Source organism: Drosophila albomicans, chromosome 3, assembly GCF_009650485.2.
Source record: "Drosophila albomicans strain 15112-1751.03 chromosome 3, ASM965048v2, whole genome shotgun sequence".
Classification (NCBI taxonomy): domain Eukaryota; kingdom Metazoa; phylum Arthropoda; class Insecta; order Diptera; family Drosophilidae; genus Drosophila; species Drosophila albomicans.
The window spans coordinates 32,081,615-32,093,234 of NC_047629.2; the positions used below are offsets into that span (position 1 = coordinate 32,081,615).

General features: G+C 34.8%; 1 long non-coding RNA gene across 1 annotated transcript; it reads left to right on the top strand.

Annotated features, from left to right (window-relative positions):
• The first annotated feature begins 9,032 nt into the window (after window positions 1–9,032).
• On the top strand, window positions 9,033–9,440 carry LOC127565501 (uncharacterized). Its single transcript, XR_007954802.1, has 2 exons — window positions 9,033–9,187; window positions 9,249–9,440. It is a non-coding gene; the product is annotated as an uncharacterized LOC127565501 (long non-coding RNA).
• The last annotated feature ends 2,180 nt before the right edge of the window (window positions 9,441–11,620 follow it).

Consider the following 11,620-nt stretch of genomic DNA (forward strand, 5'->3'; position numbering starts at 1 on the left):
TACAAATAAATACTAAATATAATATTACACACAACACACACACAAACAAATTGTTGGCTAATATTGCAGCTAACATAAGTCAATAAATGCTATATATATGTATAATATATATATACAACTAGAGATATATACATGTATAGTACGCATTATGTATACATTAATTTTATGTACGTTATGTATTAAGTGACTCGAGAAAATGGAAAACTGGCTATAGCCGGCGTATTTTACAATAAATGAATTGATGTGAATTTTCCTCACGAAGGTTTTTCTCTCTTCACCCATCAATAACAACAGCAACATCAACGATTGAGAACAGGGACAACAATAGCTGCAGCATGCTGCATCGAGTGACTGGCGAAATCTGTCAATAAGCGAGCAGTGGCAGAAATATTATCTAGGTAAGGATAAGTGACGACCAAATACCCTTCATCAATAGTTTGAATAACTATGTAAATAAATGATCATGAAATAAAATAGAAGTTTTATTTCAGCTACAAATTCTTGTTATATGATTTCTTGAATATCTTTTTGGCTTTCCTAATATATTTATTTCTTACATAATGAAATATTTTATTAAATTGATGCCTTTTGCAAGCATTATTACTTTACTGTGCTAGTTTTTAGGGTACTTAATAACTTGTCATTTAGTGACAAACAAACTGAAATGAAATATGAAGCCAACTGACAATCTTAATCCTACTTTTAAATGTAACTTATTACTTTGTCCAGTGCATTTTTTACGTTGAAGTCAGCATACCCAGAAGATTATAAAGAAAAGTAAATCTTTGCATATGACCAACATAACGACGCACTGCGTTCGTAGCTCTCAGAATGTTGTCAATGACAACAATAAGAAAGAAAACAGCAACAAGCAAAAACATCAACAACAACTAGAGCAAGCGGAGTTTTGCTGAATGCGCAGATTTATGGCTGCATTTTCACACACACACACATATGCAGAGATTCATCTCAGGCGAAGTCGAAAAAAATACGAATGAGAAATCTTCGAAAAGCCAAGAGAACAATGTCCCAGCTGATGTGGCTTGTTTTCATTGTTTCAGCTTTGCTGCTGCTTTTGTTTCGGTGGCTGTTTTTGTTGTTATTGGGAGTATTGTTTTAGCCAAGCTTACAGATTGCTTGTCAGTCGGGGCAATCAATGCTAGTCAAGTAATTCCGGCTTAAATGTCATAATACAAACATCATACGATTAGCTGCCCCAATAAGTGTGCTACACTTTTTTTGCCAACACGAAAAGCAATCAGTGAAATCTGGCAAAGAGCAAAGAGTTATTCGAGAGCTGTGAATCTTCATTTAAAAATGCCAGCTGACTGGCTCGATATGTCTGGCAGTCTGTCTGATATCAATGGCAATCCAAGCATAAGACATTTTCACACCAAACGAGAACGGGACAGAGAAAGCAAAAGCTCAGCTGCAATTTATCAGGCATGAGAGCACACGCCTTAATAATGGAAGAGTGCACATTTTTTACTGCAGTTGCAGTTGCCGTTGCAGCTGGCTTGGCTCTATAATATTGAATCTGTTGCAACATTGACTTGTGACTTGGGTGGCGAGTTCTGTTGACACTGCTTCCCACTTCGGGCCCCCCCCTCCATAATGCCATTGTGGATTGACGCACTGATCCTTATTTATGCATTTATTTTTGTTGACACTTTTCGCAAAAGGAAAATAAAAATAAGAGTTAAAGCAAAAGCTAATGCAAGGCACTCAAGCAAAATGAAAGTGCCACAGGACATTAAGCCGAACTGCATAGATATTTGTGTGTTTTATTATTTAGTTTTTATTTTTCATTTCGTAGAATAAGCATAGAAAAGAAGTAAATAGAATTTGGCATTTCGGTTACGGACTCTTGAGACATCTCACACACCCACACAATCAAAGAGAGAGAGAGAGAGACAGATACATGACGAAAGCGACATTTAAATATATTTTTAGCTTTACTTAGGTCAGTCAACAGTCAACAGAGCGTTTTCTGCACCATTTAACCTAAGAACATCTTTCACAAGCAACTCAAATTTAGTGTGAACTGAATAAAAAATACAACCGAAAATGGAAAATAAAAAGGAAATTACGAACCCCAACTTACCTTCGGTTTGTTTCCTTTTTCATTTTTTTTCTCCTATTTTTTTTTTATTCGAAATATATATAAAAGTATTTACAAAGGCCACCGCTTAAATAAAAAGGGGCACAAATAAAAGCGAAAAGCTGCTGCACGCATTTAAAATGCAAATCTATTCATGGTTGTGTGGTCGTAAGCGGGCAACAGAGTCTCCTCCTCCTCGTTCTTCTCCTCCTATTTCTCCTCTTTCATTCCCGTTGGCTCGCACTTCCGGCAATTAACAATAAGCCCACGTGAAGGCAAAAACTGAATCTGCTGAATGGCTTTGCTTGAAAGTGAAAGTCATAGAGATGATTCTAGAAATAGAGCCGAGAGTTGAGGTAAAACGACTTCCGAAAAGAATAAACAGTTCAACTAGAAGAAATAAAGCTGCACATAAGTGTAAAAAACAAAAATGTTGATCTGACAACTTTTGACTTTAAGCTCTACAGCAGATCATTTGAAGTATTCGCAAATACGCAATTTACAACTGAAAAATTACGCATATTTTTTGCGCAGATTCGTGGCATGAGCAACAACATTTATTTATACCCAAAATGGTTTAACCAAAAAAGCGCGCTCAAACCAAAAAAACCACGAGCTATTCAGCTCCAGCAATTCAAGTGAACTGAGTCAAAAACAGCTGAAACATATCTGAGCGTGTGCCATGCATACACCATAAATATACATATATACTATATACATATATGCATTCATGTAGGTTTTGTTGTGTTAAGCGGATGCACAATTTCCGCCCAATTATTTATGCGCTTTCAGCAATTTTTATGCAGCGAGACCAACAAGGCGTATGCGCAATTAATATGCTACTATAATTATCATAATTATACAGACAGAGCGAGCTTTGCTATTGATTCGCCTTAAAGTACAAGTTTAAATGCAAGCAAATTGAAAAAGGTCTCAAGTAATTTCATGCATTTAACTCAGACTCACAAGGCAAGCATGTGTGAATGTGCGTGTGTGTGTGTGCTTGGGCGTTCAGCAATAAAAAGCAGCCAACAATTTAATTAAAAAGCATAATGCCTCTCAGCTTACGCTGGCTCAAAGGCGCACACACATACACGCACCAACACAACACCAGTAACAAATAAAACGCACACACATGCTTGCAAAACAAAAAATGAAACAAAAAAACAATAAACTTTTACGATTCTAATGTGTGTGTATGTGTGTGTGGCAGAGCAAATGACACTGAGCCGCAGGCAAAGAGCAAACGCTTGTTAGCTTTCCCTTTTAATCAGCTGGCAACGCGAAGTTCTTCCTTAAGATACCCTGCAAAACGATGCAGGTGCATAGCGAGGGGTATAATAATATATAATGAAGACAAGAAACAGTCGAACAAATATGTATATAATAATAATATTATTAAATTGAGAAGAACAATTAAATATGCAGAGTTTTTAATGAAGTATGGTATTAAAAACAGTTGAAGAAAGAATATGACCCAATCATTTTAAATTTACTTAATAAAAGCAAAAAGTTTTTTACGAAAACTATTCAGTCTTAATAAGTAGAGTCTTGTGATTTAGTTGATAGTGATATAATTATCGATTTTTTGTTTAAATTTTGTCGTTATGCTCGATGTTTTCTGAAGAAAATAAGTCTTAAAATTTCTTATGATTCATAATAAATTGTTGAAACTATCATAGAAAATAAATAAATATATTAAAGGAACAAAATAAACAAAGTTGTACATTTATTTTAAGGAAACTATCTTTCCATCTAAATATATATGTATATCTTAATATATTGCAGAGTATCTAATAGTTAAACTTATTTCGCTTCATATTACTTACTCGTTGATTTTTTTTGCGGGTAGTTTTGTCCTAAGTCCCACTGACAGCTAATGTGGTTGCGGCCAGACCAAGCCCACATTCCCGCCTGGCCACCAGCTGTGTGCGAGCTCCTAACTAAAGGGAATATGCTAATTTTAATTAGCGAAAAATTTACATATGCTACGCACACTAGTCTCGCACTCTTGCACTCACACAGTCTGGGAGATATGCTTATAAGTCCTTAAATAGATATCCTGTCGCATCGCCCCTTGTCCTCCTAAGCTGCCTTTTTCTGACAGCATAAGCATAAAGTTTTTGGCCATGTCACAGTAATTAGGCCAATTATAAATGTTATTGCCAGCAAAGTGTGCGAACTATTTTAATAATTCACGCAAAAAACAACAAACTAATGGTCCCCTTTAAGTATTAAACCAAAATGTATTTACATTTTAAGCACGGCAGTGTAATAATTGATGCAAATGAATTTTAAATCGAATATTTTAGGTTAAATAATAATGATATCTAATTGTTCAAATATGTTGTAGGGTGCGAATTGAATTTAAATAACAATTTGCGCAATCTAGCTCACATATCGCAACAATAAACAAATCGAGATTGCAGTAACATCAAAATACAATACAGTTCAATTAAAAATTATAGTTTAGATAAATTTATCATCATTACTGTTGTTTACTGCTGACATTGTTAAAACGTTCAGCTGTCCTCCATATTTTAATTAAATTATACAATTAAGGAAACTACAGACTAGTATGCTCGACTGTGAGATACCCATTTCAAATAATTGCAAAACAGTATGGTATTATTCTGAAAATATACCAAATTAATATACCGCAAAAATACTATATTTGCTATACTAACATATCAGTACATTAAACATATATCATACCACAAAAATACTAAAAATATACCAACAATAAATATTACCAAAAACAAATGGAGACTGCAGTAATATAAAAATATAATATTGATTAATCTAAACTTATAATTTATATAAGCTCGTCGTATAATAATAAATGTTCAGCTGTCATCCATGTTGATTTTAATATGCGTTCACCATTAGCACCATTTTAGTATTCTCTTTGATTAAGCGGTGAGTACACATCTTACATATTTCCTTCAATTAATCTGGCGATTATTCTTTCTCACTCTCATATCAAAGCCAAAAAAAGATTGCGTTAATATCAAAATAGAATATTATTTAATTGAAACTTACAATTTAGATAAACTGGTTACATAATGGTAAAGTGTTCAGCTGTCATCCATATTGATTTAATATGCGTTCGCCCTTTAGCCTTGTTTTAATATGCTGTTTGACTAAACGCTGAGTACACAACTTACATATTTCCTTCGATTAATCTGACGATTATGTGCATACAATACAAAGTCCTCGAATCGGCGTCCTTGGTTTAAGTTACTTGCAACAAAAGGCAAGCAAAACTTCTTAGCTATAAGTCTATACTTTAAAATCAAACGTGTGCTTATTTGTATTAGTGGGTCACAGCGTAGGGCTCTTTATGTTCTTTGATCGCACAAAAACCCCACAAATAAGCCAGCTTATGCACAAAAAAGCTAAAGTAATCACGACTCGCAATCTGAAGAGACCTTCTGTGGCGCCACAACCGAAAAATGCACAATTTTCCTTTTCTTTTATGGGTGGGGAAGAGCAAAGAGAGAGAGAAGGCTTTCAAACTCAGCCTGGCGCAGTTGTGCTTCCTTTTTTCGGCCAGAGCTTGAGCCCTGTGTAAACGCTGCTAAAAGTCACATTGCATTCAAATGCAAAAGGGCGGCCCTTTGTCCTTTTGCCTTATCCCTGGTGCTGTGCTGTGCTGTGCTGTGTGAAAGCCTTATTGTTTTCTGGTTTTTATCTACTGCGAGTGAGCTGCTATTTCACTTTTCTCATTGCAACTGCGACTACAAACTGTGGAAGGCGATTATTGTTGCAAAGTTGGTTGACAACTTGCGTCAGGCTAAAGGCAAAAACTCTGCCTCTGCTTCAGTTTTCAGTTTCTGTTGCTTTTGCTGACTCTGAGACTGAGACTGAGTCAGAGTCTGACTCTGATGAGGCGGCCCAGAGAGTTGGGATTGTTGCTGCAAGCTTGCAAGCTGGCTGCCAGCATCGTAATAAGGCATCAAGCAAAAACTCAACAGAAAATAAACAGTTGGAAGGGATAGTTAGATAGTTGGTTGGTTTGCACGAAGAGTTCGCTGACTGTCTGGACGTTAGCGTCCCAGTATTATATGTCTTGGCTCTGCTGAAAGTTTTGCCATTTTATAACGACTTGGAATTTTGTATTAATGTTATATTTAACTTGGTCAATTTTTTCTCTCTATTTTCTTTTGACCAGCTTTTGTTGTGGTTTCACTTTACTATGCGTCGTCTGTGTGTGGGTCAATGGCAAAAGTAGCAAAAGGCTGCTGTTCGGGGGAAATTGAATATCCGTTAGAAAATTATCAATTTATGGTAAAATGAGCACTGATTGCAATGCCACGATACGTATTGAATGCTCCATGCCACACCATGCTTTGTGGCATTTCGTAAATTGAAAATGTATCGAAATGAAAACCAAACCAAATCGAGGCGAGGCGACGCTTCTTCACAGCCCAAAAGATGGCGAGAGTCAACAACCAGCAAGCGGCAAGCAGCTGGCAAAACAGCATTGCCAGCGGGACTATAATGAGCAAGTCAATACCATGGACAGCACATACTATATATACACTACAGTATATATATATATATATACAGCGTGACTCCCACGCACACAGACAACAGGCAATCGATGACAGAGAATGAAGGAGAAAGAGAGCAACTGAACAGCACTGAGGTCCTGCGACATTGCGATAAAAAGCAGATTGCAATTTGTTTTACTGATTTCCATGCTTTTGGCTTTATTTGCACGACGGAAACTTTCATTAACATCAAACAGATACTGCTGCAAAAAGGGAAGACCCGGAAGACAAGGAAAGCAAACAGGAGACAGCAGACGGGAGACGACACCACAAGTAGCACAAGCTGCTGCTGATACTACTGTTGCTGTTGCCTCATATATAATATAACAAACACATTCGGTAATGAGTTGTGTATGTATTTAACATGATACTCGGTTGTGCTTCAGCAAATGGCATGATTAAGTGGCATTTGCATTGTTCATTTATGCAATTATTTATGATTAATAAAGCACACTGCACAGCAAGTCATGCGCAAAGTCATCTCGGCTCAACAACATTATCAGAGAGCGACAGTACTTAAAGCAGTTTTATTTCAACCTAAAATCCGTTTAGTTTAGCTTTAAGCAACTTTAGCTTCAAAGAATGTCGTAGGTAGATATTAAAGGAAACTGCTTTAAGTGGCAAAGTGCTTTGTATTTCTCTGTGGATTCAAAGGGCAGATTTTAATAATTAATAATATGTGCAACATTTAATATCATCTTGTTAATAAATCATTGCGTTGGGTAAATGGGGATGAAATAATAACTTTGATATATCAAAATTTAGAAATAATTATATTAGTTATTGTCAACATTCCGATATTCCTATATTATTATTTAAATATTAAACAGCTAAAGAAGAAGTAAATTAATATTTACAAATGAAATGTTTAAAATAAAGTCAAACAAGTAAGTTATCCATTTAAATAAAAGTAAAAAAAACCGCAACATACTAATAATATAATAATATATACGTTATATTTGGTATATCAATGAAGTACCGTATTCGAAATATACCATAGAGCCAAAAATATACCGATTGTCAGCCAAATAATATTTAAGCGCTTTATATTTGAAAACGTCTTTAAATAATTTAATATGAAATCAATTTTCGTTGTGTATATCAATTTAATTTTCTTAGTTAATTTATTATTTAAATTAAATATAATCATAAATGTTTGTTATATTGTTAATTACAAATAAAAGATTTCAAATTTCTTGGAATTTTAGTGTAATTAAAATAAATTTCCATTCATGTTTAACATCTCTTCTGTAGTGAATTGAAGCTAATGTCATTGCTGCCGAGTCGAGACAGTGAAAACCTCAAACACGTCTAATTGGCCACAAGTTGAAGTGCAAACATTTGCCACCAATGAGAAGCATCTCAACAATTTCATAAAATATGCGAGAGAGAGTGCAACCAATTACATTGGCAAATAAAGGCCAGAAATGAGCTTTGAGTACACACACTCACACTCACTCACTCAGCATTCACACTCGGACCAGCAACCGCAGGCATTCACATTCACAATTCACACTCATACTTACACTCGCATTCACATTCCACTCTCTTTATGCACACATTCAGAGATTGAGATTGAGCCAAAACAAAAGTCGTAGGCACAAAACTAAATTTATGTGTACATTAACTTCCTCCGACCTTTTGCCTCGCCCCTTTTTGTTGTCGGCGCTGTCTGGCATGAGAGAAAGATGTCGAAATTGTGTAACTTTGTTTGTAAGTAATTTTAACAAATTTGCGAGACATTTGTGGCCTTTTGTCCAAATATTTAACCTATTTTTGTGTCCCGCCCCTCTGTGTGTGTGTGTGTGTGTGTGGCCTTTATCATTTCACTCGGCTTTTGTTGTTGACTTTTTGCGGGCAACAAAGGCCAATTAACTTAAATAATTAGCCAAAGTTTGTGGCATACAGATAAAGTTGTTGTCGAAATGCGGACCTGGTTACGCTCCAAGTAACATTTCAACACTAATGGCAGCAAATTTCAATAAAATCCCCCGCAAAAAAGTGTTTGCCCAATTGCGTAAGTCAAAGCAGGCTCTGAAGTTTTGTTCGTAAAAATAAAATATACAACTCAATTTACTGCTAACGAATTTTAAATTTCAAAATGCCACACGATAGAATTTCGGTTCGCACATCGAAGTCGAGAATGGACAGGCGTCCATCACTTCAAGCCTGGCGTCGAACTCTTTGGCGTACTTTATATTGGCTTTTAGTGCTCGCCGTACTTGGCCTAATCTGTCTTGGCCTACATTTTAGTCTTGAATCTGATTTCGGACAGTGTACATCTTATGACATCAAGTGTGATGATTAATTTTCAGTAAGTTTTGTTTTCGTTTTATTTTAGTTCTTCGAATCAATTCTATTTGTTTCAGTTGGTCATTATGGAGAACGAATCCGAAACATAGGTTATATGTATTATTGCATCTACTGAACAGTAGTTATGATATTGTTAATTATATTTGTGTTTTTAATATTTTGGTCCATGATGTAAACTAAAACTTATTACACAGACTATGAAGTCGCCTGCATTTATGTATGTATTCTCTTTAAGAATTTTAATATTTTTGCACTATATTTATTTACCTTTTTAATAGCCCGACGAGCGCATTATTTAATAAGAACACTGTTTAATTTGGGCATCACCTTCGTATACTTAATATTTACTCACTTTTTATGAGCCTGCACTAGGATACTTTATTTGGATTAGCTCTTTTCACAATAGATGATTGTCAATGTTCAACTAATATGTAAAACGAAAAATAATGAAATAAATACAAACAATAATATCTTTAGTATTTATATTAATTATTAAAGTCTTTGCACTGAAAATTATTTATATGTAAAATGTACATAAGTATGATACAACTCAATGTTTTCAACACATCAAATGGATACTCAAAATAAAAATACCTGAAATTAAATATGCAAAACTGCACTTAAATACAAAAATTATAAATTGTAAATATAAAATTGTACACACTTATCGAAAAAGTTTTTTAAATTTTTGAATATTTATCTAAGACATATTTTCTTGCTTTTATATATTTTGAAATAATTAAAATTCAAATTGAAAAAAAAATCACTGCAGCAATTTCATTCACATGAAGCGAATGCATCCTCTACTCTGATAAGTTATTAAATAATAATCTCGAAAAATAGAGAGAAAAACTTTCTAGCAGCTACTACTGAGTATGAAATGCGCTCAAATGTTTACTTATAATTACGGATTTGTGCTGAATGCCGGCAAAAGTTTACACATGAATTTGCTTAAGCAGATAGCAAATGTTTTACTAACTCGACGGCATTTCAATATAACTTCTCCCCGCTCTCTCTGCATGGCATCGTACTTGAATATGCTGGATATTCATTCAAGCGTTCTATACAGTGTCTGTCAGCAATCAGCAGTCAGATGCCTGGCAAATTCATTGACATCAACTAAAACATGACCTGACTCGAGTTGTTGATGTTGTTGTTATTTTTGGTGTTATACAACATGATATTGCATATCTGATGGATTCGTTTAACAGAGTACAGAAAGAAAATATAAAAAGCAAACCTGTTGACCTACTGCACAGCACTATCGAGAAGCTTTTCAAATTTATTGAAGCGTCTGCTTTCCCTCTCTCTCTCACACACACACACACACACACCTTCTGTCTCTGTCTCATTGAGTTTTGCCAGCACATTCATATGAATGCACCCGCAGAGTGCCCTTTGCAATTGAATGCATTCGAAGAAAGCGCAACGAGTACTCATATAACTATGGCTATAGATTTTACATACGGATTATAAGCATAACAAACTACAGCTGTCCACAAATTAATTAAGCCTTTTGTTCCACTCTTTTTTCTCCGTTTTGCCTCCCAACCAACGCGTAAGTCACTTGTGGCCAAAAGTTCAACCACACACAAACACACACAGATGCATAAATCCAGCTATAAAGTTGTAAATGCAAACAACAAACTGCATACTAATGATGTCTCTGTTGTGGTCTGCACTTTTGCATTCTCAGCCCGCATAATTGGGCCACGGGGCGTCCAAATAACTCTCTGCGTTTATGCGAGTGTGAGTGAGTGTGTATGAGTGTTTTTTCTATGTGTGTGAGTGGTTGACTACCTCTGTTTATCTTTCTTTGGGACTATGATTTAACACATAATACTATACAAGCGGAATCACACGATACTCAAATAAGCATTTAATTGTCAGCCTTAATGATAGCTATGTGACTTCGCTGCAAGCTTTGGCTAAGCACGAAAGACAACAGCTGCAGGTGCTTATTGAAAATTGACATCAGCTTGAGTTAAAGGTATTGGACGAAAAAATAAAATACAAGGTATTGACTTATTTATGAAGCTACTTGCTTAAGCTGCCAATCTAATATATTTTGTACTCTATGTTATATTTTGAATATAGAACTATAAACCGAGTATAGAATTTGACATACTCTAGTATTTTGTGGTATATTGGTTTTGCTTTTATTTAAAACAGGTAAACTTTATTATTTACCTGTACCTTTTATCCTTCTTATATTCAAATGAAATGTTCTACAAAATAAATAATTTCCCAATTTCCTGAACTACATTTAAAGTTATTTCAACATTTTCCAAAGGTTTCATTTAGATGACTTGTATTAATCTTTTTTTAATTAAAATTCGTTTTTTATTCAACTTCAGCTTTACTTAAGTACTTGATTAAATCTTTGCATGATCTTTACTGATAAAACATTTGAAATAGTTAAGTAATACTAACTTTAAAATTTAAATCTAGATTGTATGCAGTTTACTTCATATTTTATTCATAACTGATTCGGTCGAAAAAAGCTTTCGAGTTTGTTGACAAGTTTGCTGTTATTTGGCGAATATATCTTGTTTAAAGCAAGTGTCATTGTGTCATGTAACTTGTTGTCAAGGTCAAGACAAGCTTAAAGTGATGAAAATAAATGCGTGTTTTTACAACAGACTCGCTC